A 17,481-nucleotide genomic window follows, 5' to 3' on the forward strand; every position below is an offset into this window, starting at 1 on the left:
TTCTGGGTAATTTGGACACCTTGATGCAGGATTAACTCAAGTCCATTGCTTCCAATGCAAACAACATGCACTTGGTTTTGCCTGTCCATTTAAACAAGGTGCTAAGTGCACTGCAGTGTACATGACTGAACAGGAGTATAAAGTGAGAGGCTGGCACAAGTCCAAGCTAGCCTGCTTCTTCTAAAGTGGCTGGAAGTAGTTCTAAACATGATTTTGACATAGGGGAGATGCAAGAATGGCACAAGATGGCACAGAGTGGAATTCATGATTTTCAGACACTGCCTTGATGCAGCTTATGGAGTGGAGGAGTGTCATCTATCTCAGGTGGCTGTTCAAACAAGCTTTTTGGAGGCAGTGGAAGCAGATAGTCATCCGGATCAATGCCAGAACTCTAGCTCCAAGGGTAGCCCACCATGTATAGCACTAACCTCATGCACTACTCAATACACCATCACTAACCACCAACATTATCCATCGCAACTCATATCTTAACATTCATACTTCACCCCACCCTCACACCTAACACTCACTACTTACACATGGTCAGTAATTTTCCCTGGCAACTACATAACCCAGTAGATGGTACCACCCTCACTGACTCACTTCTCTCTCCCCTTCAGGGCAAGATGGTGCATATGGCTAGAACAACTACCTGGGTTTCATGTTGAAATGCTTTGCTCACCAACAGGCCAATGCAATCAATGTCAAGGAGCATGGTGGTTCCATTTTTCCCTGCACTCTTTGCGAGTGTCCATTTTGGAATCGGGACGTGGCCACCCCAGGTGGCTACAGTGGATCTGGCATCAAGCTGGCAGTGGGTTTTGCACAGAGTTTGGATCCTATCCTTTCCAGCATAGAAATAGCAATTAACTCCACCAGCATACTTGCAGACCAACCAGGATGTCGTGCCCGATGGTGAATGACTCAGCTTCCTATTGCAGCACAAGCAGGGCTATCTAACGTCTGGGCGGAAGACTTTGCAAGCTCGGACTCTAAGTCACACAAACTCCACTTGCTGCCATGCTAGCTATCACCACCATGGATAATAATGTTAAAGGAGTTTACAGGGTATCACAGCAGTCCAACAATCTGCCCTTAAACTCCAACTTCTCTGGAAAGTTTGTGGCACTATAGAGCCACTCCACCAATCCCTTGCCAGTGCCTGACAGTCAGCCAGGCTAGGCTCCTACCAACCTTGCCAAAATGGTACAGTCCGAAGCCAGACTTTCTAGGATAACAGATTCTCGCGTCATCCTGTAAATCTATCTTCAGCTTCTCCCCTGAAAATTAGCAGCCTTCCACCAGTCACAGTGCAGCCACAGGGGAAGTAGCACTGCATAGGAACATTAAGACAGCAGAGGCATACAGAAGGCATGTACTAAGTGAATGTTCAGGGATGATCAGTTGACTTTTGTATGCAAATATTGCAAGGTTTGATTTATAAATTTGGTTTGGAATGCTTGTTTAGTGGCGGCTTTTATTTACACATTGTAGCCAAGTAGATACTCCAGCAACTGTTAACAGTGGTAATGGGAAGGTGTGGCACTATTAGTGAATGGGGAATTGGACAATGGTTACTCATGTCTTTGACAAATGGAGTATTTTAGGGGCTTTTCACAGTAACTTCATTGCAGTGTTAATGTAAGCCTACTTGTGACAATAATGATTATTTATTTTATTTATTTATTATTTTATTTTGGGAATATTGGATTCTAAATATTGGGGCAATTTAAGGGTTTTTAAAAGCCTAGGGTTATAGTATATTTGGCTGCAGTGGTCATGTTTTTAAAAATGATTTTGTTTGCATGGCCTGGGAGCTTTTAGGAGCCAGGAGGTGTAATTGACCAGAGGGATGCGTTTTTCAGTCTGGGCTAAAGTGCTGTGGTTTGACTGGGGAAAGTCTCTGGGGAGTTAATGTGTTTTTAGCTTGAAAAGTTAATTTGTTTTTCAGCTTGAGAAGATGATGATATTGCTGGGTGGAGCCAAGGGATTCAAAGAGATATTTTGAGAAAGCTTTCGAGAGAAAATTGAAGTCCCATCTGGCAACCCTTGTTTTGACAATAAAGGATGGCACGATGCTACAATGGTTAGCACTGCTGCCTCACAGCGCCAAGGACCTGGGTTCAATTCCGGCCTCGGGTGACTGTGTGAGAAGTTTTCACTTTCTCCTAGTATCTGCGTGGGTTTCCTTCGGGTGCTCCAGTTTCCTCCCGCAGTCCAAAGATGTGCAGTTTCGCCTTGAATGGCCATGATCAATTGTCACTTAGTGTCCAAAATGTTAGGTGGGGTTACTGAGTTATGGGGATAGGGTTGGGGTGTGGGCCAAGGGTTGGTGCAGACTTGATGGGCTGAATGGCCTCCTTCTGCACTATAGGGATTCTATGATTCCAAAGGCAGTGTTCTCTCCCAGTAGATAAAATAAGTAATAATATTTAAAGCAGAGCAGTCTTGCCTGAGGGCAAGGAAGAAGCTGAAACACGCCAAGAGATACAGCTTTTTGAAGATATTCAGCCAGATTCTGAAGGGGTTCTAACAGGGGTCACATCTGTTCTGTGAAGCAAGTATTACTCTATGCCATACTGATTTTAAGATGGATTGAAAGCTGTATGTTTCTTTTCTTGCTGTTTCACGGGAAATTGAGTAGCAGTGTTAAGGGGTAATTGTAAACTGTTCTTTTTGGGTGTGAAGTTAAAGAGTTTAACATTGTATTCATAATAAAGTTTTGTTTTAAAAATACCAAATCCCCATTTCTTCATGCAATCACTCCTTGAGCGAATCACTCTCTCCACACAGTCTTACAAAATAAACTAATATATTGGGGTTTCAATCCAGTATCCTAGCCACAGGTGGGGTCTGGACTGGGATTGTAATACATCACACTTGAGCAGATCATGGATAGCCCAAACAGAAATAGGCTGTGTTGTTTCCTCACTTCCTCTTCACCCCCCCTTCTTCCTCCACCTCCTTTACCTCAGCTTCTCATCGTATTACTAGCGGCATGAGCCGTGCCCTCATAGTGGTGCAGTTGTGAAGCATGCAGCAGACTAGCACAATGTTAATATGTGCTCCATCAAGTACTGAGGGTTCCTGAAGAGTTGTCCACACAGCAGAAGCATTGTTCAAGCATCCCAATTGTCCGCTCTATCACATTTCATGCGGCAGCATGGATTTGACATAATGTATGCTCCTTTCATGTGTGTGAGCTGCACACTGGAGTCCAGAGCCATATCATCAAAGGATAGCACTGGTCATTCTGCAGCCACCCGCTTATGTTGTCATGATAGTACAAATGCACATGGCATAGCAGACGACCACAGAATGAAGGTAGTGTGAATGATGCTAGGATAATGGACAGTGACCTGCCTCATTTCCTGCATATGTTGACACTGCTGAAGGAGTGAAATCGCTTTCAGTTGCGGTACATCTCAGGATTGACATATGACCCCCTGCAAAGTGACATGCGTGCAATCCTTGAAGCATGCAAACCTCACAAAGTTTCACAAGAGAGAATGCAGTTAGCTCTTTTATGATGCAGCACCTCAATGACCTCCCACACTTAACAGTGGATGGCAAACTGGGAGATTTTGCAACTATCAACTACTCCAGTCTGGAAGAAATCAGACACATAAAAATTAATGGCCATGGGCACTTTCAGAGGAAATGCTGTCCTCTCCATGCTCTGAGGTTGCAATTGTGTCTGCAGCTATTGGCAGATTTCAATCAAGACGTCCTTAGTGAAGTGGAGATGTTTGACATATTTCATCTTGTCGAGTTTCAGGTACGAAAATTGCTCCCTGGATATGTCCTCTTCTCCCTTTCCTTCTCCTCATCCAGCAACTTTTCCTGCTTTGCCTTTGCTCATTCCTATAGTGCAGAAGGAGGCCATTCAAAGATTTGTGATCTTTGAGATGTTAACATACACAAAAACAATAATATTAGAGGCTCAGGAATTCCAGTCCATAAGCTTTTAACTAGAAAATTTGTCATGGAAAATTAGTATCCTTGTTTGAACTTTAGTTTTTCTTGCATCTGCACATCATCTGCCAGATGGCCCCACGTGGTATGCTTGGAAATGATAAGTGAGGCCTTTAATCTCTCTGTAACAGAACTAAAGTTGCTATTGTAAGTGCTATCTTGGAAGAAAGGATAATTACAGCTCTGACTGGGCTAAAGTGTAACCAAGTAGTAAATAATTATCTTTGCAACCATGGCATTTCGGACCAAACAGTTGTGATTATCAACATGATTCATTGTGCCACAGAACTGAATGTCATTTTCATCATTGAGACATCATTGGGATTAATGTATTTTAATTAATTTTGTGTCATTCTGCTGTGTTCGTAAACAAATGGGAAACAGAATCTGAAGGTTTTATCCACAAAGGTAGGACCCTTTCAGTTTAAGTTAGGACTGATTTGACATGAAGTTGATTTACTCAAGGTAAGCCATCCAACTTTCTGAACGACTCGATGCCGTTATATAATTTACATTAACATTGAATTTTTTGATAATTAACTCCAGATTATTTCTGGAAACAGGAATAACAGTTGATAACTTTTCCTGGAATCCCATGAATCATAAAGAACATAAAACATCATGACAGCTGGCATCTGCATTGAACCTCGATAGAAATGTATTCATACTCCCTTAATAAAACTAAACAAATATACAGCATGTAAAATGACAAATCAAGAATGAGTTTCAAAGCTCAAAATGGATCAAACCGTTCAAAAACAATTACATAGGCAGATATCCCTGCCCTCCCACAAACTAAATGGAAGTTCTAACATTTCCTGTTCTGGCCTATTTGACATGATCTGGGGGCAACCGAATTGGGACTGAGCACCAGCTGAATGGTCAGGAGAATCAAGCCCAGTCTCCTGCCTGCAACATTGAACCTGAACAGGAGCTTCCATCTGCAAGGGTTCAATGGGGAAAATTAGGTGTTATTAAGCAATATTTTATATCAAAAATGACTTTGGGTATTTATTGGGCTGAAACCACTGGGTGAGTTTTAAAAGATTGAACAACATTTCAGTGACTTAAAACAGCAGGGTTCGATTGAACCAAGTTGTAACAGAGTTCCGTGACGAGCACGTTTAGCTGGGTGTTTCCCGGCGTTTGCAGAGACGAGAAATATTTTCTACAGACTTTGCAAACCGGGGCCTCAGTGAGGAACACCCCGCCAAGGCCACACTTAGTCCCGTTTCCTGCACTGAGGAGCTCCGCTCTCCAGAACTCCTCAGCGCAGGAAGAGATCTCGTGACCCAACGAAGTGACCCCTGAACCGGTGCTATGTCTTTTCGTCCGACGTCATTTCGTCCAACGACACTTCGTCCACGTCTTTTGGTCCAACGTCTTTTTGTCCGCCCGTCTTTTGGTCCAACGTCACTTCGTCCAATTATCCAATTACAAATTAACTCCGTATAAAACCATTCAATTGATAAAATGCAAGTACAATACAGCAAGTGAATTTAGTTGCTAAAATGCAAGTAATTGATAAAATGCAAGTAAAATGCAAGTTGAAAAATGCAGTTTAAACATCTGAAATTGCAGTTAAAAAATCTAAAAGTTTTTTGTCTAAGACTTTTTGTAACTTGACTTTTTGTAACTTGTACCACTCCACTCCACTATTTGATAGACGATGAAGAAATACCTGCTGAATTCATCGTTTACTTCGACTTGACTTACATAGGCATTGTGAGAGGACGTGGTGCCATACGAAGGAGTGAAACACCTACATTCCCGACAGCTGTATGGAATGTTAATCAGCGTGTTCTACAAGATCTACCGAGAACAAATAATGCTGCTGAGGGGTTTCATTCTGCCATAAAGCGTTCGGCGGGTGGAGCTCATTTGAATATCTGGAGGTTAATCAAAACTCTGAAGGAAGAGGAAGGGTTCATAATAGGCAAAAAGGCTCAAATTCTTCGGGGAGATCAGTCGACTTCATGTACGCGATATAAGAAAATAACTGAACGCCTCAAAAGATTGGCCGTTGAATATGGTTTTACAACAAAAATTGATTTCTTTAGGAATGTTGCTTACAATTTACATCAATTTTAAGTAATTTCGGGAATTTGAAGTAATTAGTAAACTTTTAGATTTTTTAACTGCATTTTTAGATTTTAAAACTGCATTTTTCAACTTGCATTTTACTTGCATTTTATCAATTACTTGCATTTTAGCAACTAAATTCACTTGCTGTATTGTACTTGCATTTTATCAATTAAATGGTTTTATACGGAGTTAATTTGTAATTGGATAATTGGACGAAGTGACGTTGGACCAAAAGACGGGCGGACAAAAAGACGTTGGACCAAAAGACGTGGACAAAGTGTCGTTGGACGAAGTGACGTCGGACGAAAAGACGCGACACGCCCTGAACCACTCCAAAGCCCCGATTAACCTGTAATGGGGTCCTCGGACCCCTCCATGCCCTATCTCCTGCAGGCATGGCATCCCTGGGCCAGATCCCCGGCACGGAAAAAAGCCAGCCTTGCACTGCCAACCTTGCACTCTGGCAGTGCCCCTTCCAGCTGGCAGTGCCACCTGGGCACCATGGTGGTGCCAGGCTGGAACCCAGGTAGTACTGCCAGCATGCCAGGCTTCGGCAGCACATATAATAAAATTGGAACGATACAGAGAAGATTAGCATGGCCCCTGCGCAAGGATGAATTTAAGTGGTCACTGGATAGACATATGGATGAAAATGGAATAGTGTAGGTCAGATAGGCTTCAGATAGTTTCACGGGTCGACGCAATATCAAGGGCCGAAGGGCCCGTACTGCACTGCAATGTTCTACGTTCTAAAGTGCCAGTGTCAAGGTGCCCAAGTGGCACCAGCAGTACCAGGGTGCCACCCTGACCAGAGGGCACCACCTGGGTGCCTCCCATCCCCTGGGGGACCCCCCTAAGCACCGTTCCATCTGATCTCCATTTGTAGAGACCAGAACTAAATGGCACTCGGCTGAGGTCTCCAAGGTGTAGAGGTGCTAGAACCATGGTCTCGGGAGATCAGACAAATTGCATTTTCTAGAGCGAGACTAGCTGTCTTGCTCTAATATGAAGATTTACCAAATACTGATCCCGCCCACCATCGGTGGGATTTAGATTGCAACGTCTCACGAGGCATGGCGAGCTGCATAGATCCCAGAAGAGGGATCTCCCTGCATCTACCAACCGCGCCACACGACACGGCTGGTATATCACGTCCAGCAGCTCTTAAGAAGGCCAAAAATTAACACAGTGTATCCTCCTGAAAATCACAAAACCATTGTAACAGAGCCAGGCTCTCGAGAAAGCACACCAAAGACATTCAACTGAGGCAAGTGAGGAGGATTCATGTCCTGAATCGTTCACAAAGCATTGCAACCTAATCTTGAGAGTTCAGCTGAGTGTGGACCAAGCCATAGATCCAATCACTTTGGACAAGGAGCCTCAACTGAGAAGGGAACTAAACTGCCCATGAACTCATCCAATTTAAGCAATTGACATGGGATCAGGTTACTATGATCATGTTTGGGTAAATAAAGATCATCTGATGTGCCAAATGACCATCTTTGCGCTTTCAAGTGACTGCTCATCTCCAGAGCAGTCAGAAGAAGACAGAGATCAGTCAGAAAGCGAGCGAGTGGGCGCGCTCTCTCTCTCTCTCTCCAGCCATCTGGTGAGCTTGTGTTCTGCCTGTTTTGAGCAGACACATGCCACAGGCAGTGTCCAAAAAAATCAACCCAGCAGCTGACTCCAGGAGAAAAGATAGAAATTGTTCATCAACACATTTGAATCATCTCGATGCAGAAAGACAATCGAGCCCAGCCTTCCAAACCATCCAAATCATCACACTTCGTTTACCACTGACCTTTTTTTGGACTCTTAAACAATTTACACATGTCTACTTAAACTGGATGTTCAGTACAATAAATACTATTTCCTTTTCTTTTGAAAAACTTACAAGAAAGTCTGTCTGCGTGTGACTTTTCTAGGCATAGCACTTAAACAGTTTAACACTCAGTGAATTAGTGAGCAAGTTCTTTAAAAAAAAACACCTGTTGCAATTAACCAAATGGTTGAAAGAGGAGCTATTCTACAACTTCAAACCTGCCCGTAACAGAGGCAAGAAGCATCAAATACCCACGTCGGGCTCATTTATATGGTATTTACAATCCTGACTCTCCTGCATTTGCAGGTTACCCCAAGGAATTCTCAGAATATGTAAAAATGTAAGCAGCCTGGTCATTTAAAAAAGTTCTTTGATGGGATGTGTCCAGCTCTAATTGCCCTTAAAATTAGTGATTTATTAGATCACTTCAGAGGGGGTTATAGTCAACCACAATGCTGTGGATTTGGAGTCACATGTAGGCCAAACCAGCTAAATACAGCAGATTTGCTTCCCTATTAGTGAGTAAGAGGGGCTTTTACAATAATCACTGGTAGTTTCACTGTCACAATTGCAGATTTGATTTTTAACTGATTGAATTTAAATTTAACTATCTGCTGTCCCCAGAGCATTAGCCTAATGGCTGGATTCTTCCACCGAATGCAGTAGGATCGCCACGGTTGGGACCCGGGCCATGGAAAGGTCCAGTGACCTCGGGTGGGAATTTCTGGTCGGCAGGCAGGCGCAACAGGAGAATCCCTTTCTATGTCTCTGGATTACTAGTCCTGTAACATTACTACCACGCCACCATCAGTACAGCGAGTATTTAAAAATCAAGCAGGCTGAATGCATACTTATTCTGCAACCCGCCAGATGTAGCTTCAATTATCGAAATGAAAATAAATGTGGATGGGTTCCTTTTTTTTGGAAAAATAAGTTATCGGAGGTATTTTCAAATATATATGGGCAAACAGCAACAGCCACAATTAACCACGCACAATAGCCCCTATGCCCTCATTCCTCATACCACCCCCCCACCTACTCCCAGCCCCCTCCAACCCAAACAGAATACAACCCCCTCCTACCCCTACCCCCTCCCCAGTGATGTGCTACTGTCCCTTAAAGAAGTCAATGAACAACCTCCACCTTCTGGAGAACCCCTCCTCTGCCCCTCTCATGGCAAACTTGATTTTTTTTCTCGGTGGAGAAACTGCCAAAGTCCCTCACCCATTCCCCCACTTTTGGCAGCTGCAGTCACGCCAGAACAGCAAGATCCACCTGAGGCTATCAGGGAGGGAAAGACTACCTCTCTCCCCACTTGCAGTTCTGGATCTTCCAAAACACCAAATATCGCCACCCACGGGCTTGGCGCCACCTCCACTCCCAATATCTTCAACATTATGTTCACAAACTCTGTCCAGAACCCCTCCAACTTCGGACATGCCCAAAACATATGGACATGGTTCGGCAGACTCCTGCACACCGGCCACAGCTATCCTCCACCCCTGGAAAAATAAATGACTTCCCCTAGCCCCATCATAAGTCCTATGCACTGGGCAGCAGTGAACTCCCAATCCAAGCTCACAATTGCCCCATGACTAACGTGATGGAGAAATTATTACCCCAACAGATATTGAGCTCAATTGAACATTCCCTTCAATATTTCTCCGGAAATATACATATTTGTGGCTGAGGATTCATTTGACTGATTAGAAAGTGGAAACCAAACTGACCACCAGGTACTTGAGAACACTGGCCCTGACACTTTCATATGGGCTTTGGATGGAAGTGAGTTCTCTATTCAACAAAAACACCACAAAGACCTTGGCTACTGTGTTTATCGCATAGAAGGGCCAAATTATGTTAACATGAACCATAAATGGTGGGGACTACATGATTATAGCATTTATGTTTATCAGCACTGAATTGTGCTCCCTCCAACTCCACGCATCCAATGGTATTTTCTCCAAATACCAGTCTTCTTATTTGTTCAGACTTTCTTCACAACAACATCTAGACCAGCATCTTCATCTTTAAGGGGCTGAGCAAATTGTATTCCACAGCAAGGTGCTTACAGAAACAATTAATATGCCATTAACAACTTCTCAACTTCAGTATGCACTGAAATTGATATTTAATGTGTCTTGGCTTTGAGTACTACAGACAGCAGACAGATTATGATCTCATGTCAGCCTGCAGTATTATTTCCTTGCGCATGAATGAATAACAGTAAGTATTGGAGTAAATTACCAATCGCTTTTGGTTAAAAATATCTGAACTACAAGTCAGACCGGAGACTGAATATTGCTAAACATTCTTAAGAAATTACTGGTGTACTTTAAAATCTTTGGCTACCATCTTGCATTAATTATGCAAGATACAAAGCTAACAATGAACAATTGATTGTTCCAATTTGGTCATTTCTCTCCCGCTAAATCTGCATAATGCCATTCAAATGCAGGGGGCTCTGACCTATGCCAAGTCCTCACCCTTTGATTGCACAGTTCCACCACTTTAGACGTAAGAAAATGTATTTCACTGTGCCTTAAGTCTTCCTTTTTTCCTCTTTCAAAGTAATTCTCATGGGATAGATGATAAATGGTCACATTTTCATGGAATCAAACTATAGATGACAGTACGGCACTATTTAGTCCATCATGCCTATCCCAGCTCTTAGAAAGAGCTAGCCAATTAGAACCACCCCTCTGTTGTTCCCTCATTGCTTTGCAATTGTTCACCTTCAGGTATTTATCCAATCCCCTTTTGAAAATGACTGCATTTGAATATGCTTTCACCACACTTTCAGGCCGTGAACTCTAGGTCATTAGCACATCTGCTCCAAGGAGAACAATCTCAGTTTCTCAAGGCTACAAAACGTTATAAAGAATTACATTGGATGTAGGGCATAAAACACGGCACGTGACCCAACCGGTCCGTGCTCCAATGCCACCTTTCCTCAGGTAAAGCTACCATCAAAACCATCTAGACAAATGCTTGTCTAGTTTCCTTAAAAAAATAATTTAATGGTTCATGGGATGTGGGCGGCTGGCTGGGCCAACATTTATTGCCTATCCCTAATTGCCCCCTGAACTGAGTGGCTTGCTCGGCCATCTCAGGAGGCAGTTAAGAGTCAACCATATTTTAATGGATCTGGAGACACATGTAGGCCAGACCAGGTAAAGGCAACAGATTTCCTTCACTAAAGGACATTAGTGAAACAGATGAATTTTTACGACAATCGATTCATGACCTTGAATTCCAGATTTTTACTGAATTCAAATGTCATATTCTGCCATGGTGGGGTTCAAACCCGGGTCCCCAGAGCATTACCCTGTGTCTCTGCATTACTAGTCCAGTGACAATACCACTACGCCACTGCCTTCCCTCTATATTATTTACTTCAACTACCCCCTGTAGCGAGCTCCACATTCTCACCTCCTTTTGGGTACAGAGTTTCTTCAGAATTCACCATTAGTGTTTCCTGGTAGCTATCTTGAGGTACCCTCTTCCTCACAGGAAGAAATATTCTCTCCATATCTACTCGACCAAAACCTTTCAGATCATTAATGCACATTGAAAGAGTAGTGGGCTTAATACTGACCCCTAAAGAACACCAGTCTATTTCCCTCCAAAAGCAACAATGAAAAACAATGGGTAGCCACTTCTAGTTCCGATGGAAGGTCACAGAAATAATTCTGCTTTTCTCTCACAGATGCTGCCAGATCTGCCGAGTGCTTCCATGACTTTCTGGGGGGTTATTCAGCTTTCCAGTATCTGGAGTATTTTGTTTCTGCATTCTACTGCTATTCTGTTTTCTGTTCCTCTGCCAATTTCATATCCACACTGCCACTGCCCCTATAATCCCATTAACTTCAATTTTGTTAACAAGTTTATTATGTGGTACTTTAATTGGATAAATTACCATATCGTATACACATAGTCCTTATGTTACCACATTTCAATAAGCTAAAACCAAAGGGCTAACTTGGTGTGTCTGCCAAGAACTCAAATGTACTGATGGAATTCAAAGTGAGCAACAAATAAAATGCCATAAAATATCAAAACAATGCTCGCGCAGAAGCCATGTCGATCAAATGTAAATCTCTCTTCCTGCTCTCCATTCCTTCACTCCACAAAATAAAAAAATCCCTTTGTATCCCATAGGTAGTGCAGTTAATTCTTTTTTTGTTACATTTAAAGTCTAACTAGGCTGACACCTCAGTGCAGTACTGAAGGAGGATTGCATTGTTGGAGGTACAGTTTTTCAGATGTTGCTTTGAATTAAGGCCCCATTGGGACAGAAAAGATATCACAGCATTAATTTAAGAGTTGGGGAGATCTCAAGATGTCCTGACCTACATTTATTCCACAGCCAGCATCTGAAATAAAAAAATCAGCTGGTATTTTCCAGTCCTGCCCACTGCTGGGGTCTTCCAGCCCCGCCGTGGAAGGAGCTGCATTGAGGGATCTGGCAGGCCAGCTAAAAGTCCCTTGACTTTGATCCCGGCCACTATCTGGTAATTTATTACACTGTTATTTTTGCCAGATTGCTGCGTGCAAATTGCCTGCTGTGTTTCCCACTTTATATAGGAACACAGGACTAAGGAGCAGGAGTATAGATCATTTGGTCTCTTCAGGTTGCTCCACTATTCAATAACAACATGGCTGATTGGATTATGGTCACAACTCAGTTGCCTGTCTGCCCACAACCTCCCTCCCCCCTCCTCCCCCATACTTCCGTGACTATAGGAACATTGCAGTATGCTTCAAAAGTGTTCCTAACTATAAAGTGTGTTTGGATGTGAAGTTCTTTCAGCCGGATACAAGAGCAAAAGAGAATATCAATTTTCCATAGGTTTCACCAATTTTGATCCTACAGCAAGAAATAAATCATTAGTTTCTAAGTCAAAGGGAAATATTTAGATTTTTTAAAATTGGTATTAAAGGTCCTTTATGATATTTTTTCTAAACTTAAATGCCCATTAATCAAAACGGCAATTTGTTTTTGCTATTGCCGATGTGAATATTTTGCTTCCTATGAGGATTACTTCTCTTACCCATTCAGTTCCTATTCTGCTGGGTGACAGATCCAGAAATTCACAGAGCCAATAAAGGGTACTGTTGGTGAAATGCGCCACAGAATTAGTGTGATAAAATCATCTAAATATTGAATGAAAAATTGTAAAATACAAGTAACTCACTTGAGCTGTGGAAAGGGATCTTGTTCCGACAGGATTTAAAATAAATTCAAGTAGCAACAACTTCCTGGGGGCACAATAAATGGTTTCTCCTCCAATCTCTGTCAGGATGTACACCTGCAGTGATTTATCATCAGGGGATGTCTGTGCTTTTAAAAAAAATTGATGGAATGTATCTCAGGAAGTGGCAGAAGTTGCAAGAAAGAAACGAAGGGCAGCCTGACAGGTCTGTTCAATTCAACCTCAATTATGAAATTATGAACAGCTACGTCCAGGATTCAACTTGGAAGTGAGGATGCAGTAGAGGAGATTCCATTTTATCCAAAAGAAAAAGTTATTTTACCTTGCCAGCCATCATTGCGTCATTAAACGTCTAGGAGCTGAATGTGTAGTGCCGTGCAGCACCACTGCAACCTCTCTGCACATCTCTCTGGAAACACCATTAAATGGCTTTCTTCCCTGTGAGTCCTGAAGATGACTGTCATTATTAGGGAAATGCAGATAGCCTGAGAGAACCAGGAAGATAGGCTTGCGAGAGGCCTCCATTTAGGCCTTGCACATGGGCCGACTGGCAGGAAAAACTCCCACAGGTTTTGCAAGATCCAGTGGGACCAATAAATCTGCTATTTCGCTGATCAGTGACCACCCAAAATCAGTACCGGTGGCAGAGCTGGAGTTGGCCACTGGAACTCTGTTTCTCGGGATTTCAATATAAGGCAGGACTTTGGCCTACTCCATCAGACAATTATTCAAGGGGCACATATGATTGGGTTGAACATGCACTCACACAAGGGACACAAACCAAATGCTGCAGATTCATTTCCAAGACTAAACCCCATATAAATGTTCCACTCCAGTGTCAAAAAAGCCTCTGCACAAAACTCATAGCAAAATATCTCACAGGACAGTAGCTCTCAGGTAACATCCAGGCATATTCCCAGACAGAAAAGCATATGGCAACACCGTCATATTACTTGATCAGAAGTAGGGTTGATAACTATTAGTTTAAAATAAAAATAATGCTGCACTTTAATTTGGTTCTGTTGTTCAATGAGCTCTTGAAGTATTATAGGTCTTGGCTGAAGAGAGTACCATGTATGATTATGCGGTCAAGCGAGATGTTTAAGCATGGAATAATTACAGTTGGCAGGAATACGTGGTATACATAGTACTGGAAGATTCCAAGGGGGACAAGTTTAATTCAAGAAGAATGTTTTACTAATGATCCCTTATGAACTTTCCTTAGAGCAGACATGCAATCGTCCTCTGAATCATGATCGTCTTTTGGTTGATTGGCCCCTCAGCTTTCATATCAGTCTGACTCACCCCTTCCTTGAATTCTCAATCTTCCTGGAATAGCGAAATGGGGAAGGGCACCCAGCAAGCATATGAGACCCCCTACTAGGAAGCATCCAGCTGTACCCCCCAGGTCTAGCAAGGTGGCAAAACGAAGTCTTCAGTGACCCAACAAAGTCTCAAATGACCACTTCAGTTGATGAATTGTCCTTGTTGCAGCAATGTCGATTCAGGTCCTTGTTGCAGCAACGTCGATTGAGGTCCTTGTTGCAGCAATGTCGATTCAGGTCCTTGTCGCAGCAACGTCGATTCAGGTCCTTGTTGCAGCAACGTCGATTCAGGTCCTTGTTGCAGCAATGCCGATTCAGGTCCTTGTCGCAGCAACGTCGATTCAGGTCCTTGTTGCAGCAACGTCGATTCAGGTCCTTGTTGCAGCAACGTCGATTCAGGTCCTTGTTGCAGCAACGTCGATTCAGGTCCTTGTCGCAGCAATGTCGATTCAGGTCCTTGTTGCAGCAATGCCGATTCAGGTCCTTGTCGCAGCAACGTCGATTCAGGTCCTTGTTGCAGCAACGTCGATTCAGGTCCTTGTCGCAGCAATGTCGATTCAGGTCCTTGTTGCAGCAATGTCGACTGAGGTCCTTGTTGCAGCAACGTCGATTCAGGTCCTTGTCGCAGCAATGTCGATTCAGGTCACAGATCAGTGAGGATTCTCAGCTCGCTCCCTGGCAGACGGATTCTCCGGTCCTACAGGCAGCGCACCCCCGCCTGTGGGTTTTCTGGTGGCGTAGGGCAGCTTCAATGGGAAATCCCATTGATAGTGGGAGAAACCCTGCCACCAGCGAATGGCGCGCTGCCTCCCACCGCCAAGAAACATGGGGACTAATGAATCCAGCCCCAGATCGCATTGCATCATGGAGCAGGCACAAGAGTCAAATGGCCCATTCCTGTTCATATATACTGCAGATAAAGTCAGTTTGTGAACTGGAAGAAAAGGGAAGCCTCATCCTTCAGAAAACACTTAAGTTTCTTCCCTGAATAGAACTGAGAGACTAATTCCTCACAGCAAAAGTGTTGTGACAATTTGCTACAAATATGGCATTGATATGTAGGTCTGATTGTAGCTAATCACAGACAATTTGAACATTGAAGGGACTGATACTTAGTCGAACCAAACAGGAGCCTGCAATGCAACAGACTGATTCCTGGGATGGCAAGGCGGACCTATGGGGAGAGATTGAGTCGGTTAGGATTGTACTCGCTGGAGTTCAGGAGAATGATTGGGGATTTCATAGAAACCTATAAAATTCCAGCAGACTGGAACAGGCTAGATGCAGGAAGGATTTCCCGATGGTGGGTGTATCCAGAACCAGGGGTCACAGTCTGAGGATGCGGAGTAGACCATTTCGGACAGAGATGAAGAGGTATTTCTTTACCCAAAGTGGTGAGCCTGTGGAATTTGTTACCACAGAAATTAGTTGAGGTTGAAACATTGTGGGTGGGATTCTTCGTCCTGCCACACCCGTTTCGTGGTGCTTCGCACCCCCGCTGGCAATGGGTTCTTCCATCTCTGCACTCGGCCAATGGAAAATCCGCGGGCGCGAGTGCGCTGCCGGCAATGCGGAGGATCCCGCCAATGGAGAACCCAGCAGTGTATATTTTCAAGAAGTTAGAGAGAGCTCTTGGGGTGAAAGGGATCAAAGGATAATAGTAGGAAGGCAGGAACAGGCTACTTGGTGTCCCAATCTCAGAATTCTGCAGCACCCCCAGATCACTGTCAAGGCCCCTCTAACCCTCAGTAACCCCCTCACCGCCCCCCGACACCCCTCATTACCCCCTTCAGGCCCCATCGCTTAGCATGACAAAGGGTAAGTACTCCCCTTCAGATGCCTCCTGAGGGGTCCTTCATGGGAGGTAGGGGTCAGGAGGGCATGCGCTTGGCTAGAGGGGCTCAGTTCGGGGCCTTTCCTCAGATTGGGTATGTTTGGCTGCTCTTCCCATCTGCAGGCTTTAAACTTTTTAAACAGCTAGTCAGTATCTAGAAATCAAAGTTCTTTCAAACTAATGTGAAAGTGGGGTGAAGGGACTGATTTTGTCCTTTGTTTGGGAGGCTACGGTTGCTAGAATTTGTCGCATTGTCTGACAAAGGGTCGGTCGCCAGGGGGTTTGCCGTTGCTAAGATTCATCTATTACTATTGGACAGCGAACACGGAGAAGGTGTTGGGTTGGTGTGGGGATCAGGAGGCAGTGTGGGTGAGGGTGGAGTCGGGCTCATGTAAGGGAACAGGGCTGCAGGCATTGGTGACGGCCTCGCTGATGTTCTCTCAAGGGAAGTATTCGGATAATCCGGTGCTGGTTGTGACATTGAAAATCTGGACCAATTTCGGCAGCATTTTAAATTAGATAGGATGTCGAAGTGGGCGGCAATTTGTGAAAACCATGGCTGGGATTCTCCCCCAACCGGCGGGCGGACCGTACCGGCGCCAAAGAGTGGCGTGAACCACTCCAGCATCGGACCGCCCGGAATCCTCCAAAGGGCCTTTGCCGGCCAGCGTGAGTTGGCGCATGCGCGGGAGGGCCAGCATGTTCTGGCTCATGCGCAGGGGGTTTCTTCTCCGCGCCAGCCATGGCGGAGCTTTACAGAGGCCGTGCAGAGGGAAAAAATACCCCCACGGCACAGGCCCGCCCGCAGATCGGTGAGCCCCAATCGTGGGCCAGGTCATCGTGGGGATTCCCCCCGGGGCCGGATCCCCCCGCACTCACCTCCCCGAGGACCCCACTAACCGCCCTCAAAGCCAGGTCCCGCCAGTATAGACCTTGTGTATTTCACGCCTGCGGGACTGGCCGAAAACGGGCGGCCGCTCGGCCCATCGGAGCCCGGAGAATTGCCAGGGTGGCGCACTGCCAACGGCCCCCGACCGGCGCATCGTGATCCACTCCCCCGCCAAAAAACCGTGCCGGAGAATTCGGCAGCCAGTGTCGGAGCGGCGGGGCGGGTTTCATGCCGGCCCCCCACCCCCCAGCGATTCTCTGACCCGCCCCATATGTTTGAGCTGGCAAGACTGAATTGAAGGTTTCAGGTTGGGTAGATAAGGGTGGATGGTATAG

The 17,481-nt window shown here is 44.6% G+C and overlaps 1 protein-coding gene and 1 non-coding gene across 2 annotated transcripts in view; one reads left to right on the top strand and one right to left on the bottom strand.

Moving 5' to 3' along the window:
• LOC119970306 (fibrillin-2) overlaps nucleotides 1–17,481 on the bottom strand; it is a 433,007-nt gene that overhangs the window by 363,519 nt on the left and 52,007 nt on the right. The window lies entirely within an intron of this gene.
• LOC119970830 lies at nucleotides 6,601–6,708 on the top strand. The gene has a single exon (XR_005461692.1). It is a non-coding gene; the product is annotated as a U6 spliceosomal RNA (small nuclear RNA).

The sequence above is a fragment of the Scyliorhinus canicula genome, chromosome 8, assembly GCF_902713615.1.
Source record: "Scyliorhinus canicula chromosome 8, sScyCan1.1, whole genome shotgun sequence".
Classification (NCBI taxonomy): Eukaryota; Metazoa; Chordata; class Chondrichthyes; order Carcharhiniformes; family Scyliorhinidae; genus Scyliorhinus; species Scyliorhinus canicula.